We start from the raw sequence: 939 nt of genomic DNA, 5'->3' as shown, positions 1-939 counted from the left end.
GTTTATGTATAATTGCACTTTGTCATTAATGTTTAAATTCATATGGTGTTCAGGATGTAGTTTACCCAAGTCGACCAGCTGCTGAGAAATTGAGTAATCTTCTTGCTGTTGATTATGTTGACAAGAGGTGCTATTTCAAGAAATATTTTCCAACTCCATCTCTCCAATGTCAAAAGGAAATCTACGCCACTGACTTTAGCACGATTTTGAGTAGCAGATCAGCGGGACGATTCGGTGACTCCGGTACATCCCTGGATCCCACTATAAAATGACCAAGGCGGGCCCTCGAGCTCCTACTTTGCACTCAGCACATTTTAATACCACAGGGCCCAGTGGTCACGTGTCCAGGGACACGATCTAGGGCGGGGGCAATATTATAAGAAGATAACAAAAATAATAAAACAAATGAAGTTGGAATATAATTACACACAGTCTCCCCCCTTTGAAATTGAAAATGGCAAATTTTGGCGCGCTTCGAGAGCACGATTCCAGCTAACAAATTCTGCGGATGGTTTAGCGCCCGGGACGGATTGGAAAACAATTTGGGTTACAGTCGTGGGGGAGGGGTGTAACACTTCGATCAGAAGAGTCAGGTGTGGCAATCATGCCCCCCAGAGGCCAGCAAAACATGAATACGGCCCTGATATACCCCCCCCCCGAGAAAATGGTCTAGCGACGCTTTCCACAACCCGACGTTTTTGTGTTTTGCTCCCGGATTTTATTTGGCAGTGTCGACACACTGACGGATCGTTGGTAATCAGTGACTCTTATACCCCACCCTAATGAAAAAGGTCTGGCGACGCCCCTGAATACACAATAAAGGACTTTGTGTGTATCTCGAGTGTTTGACTGTGATAGGCCTACTTGTTAGTCAGTGATTAGGGTTGGTCACATCAAGGAATGGACCGGCTCAGCGATTTTAACACAGTGGTCTCACTT

This window comes from Amphiura filiformis, chromosome 11, assembly GCF_039555335.1.
Source record: "Amphiura filiformis chromosome 11, Afil_fr2py, whole genome shotgun sequence".
Taxonomy (NCBI): Eukaryota; Metazoa; Echinodermata; class Ophiuroidea; order Amphilepidida; family Amphiuridae; genus Amphiura; species Amphiura filiformis.
This window is presented reverse-complemented; position numbering follows the sequence as displayed.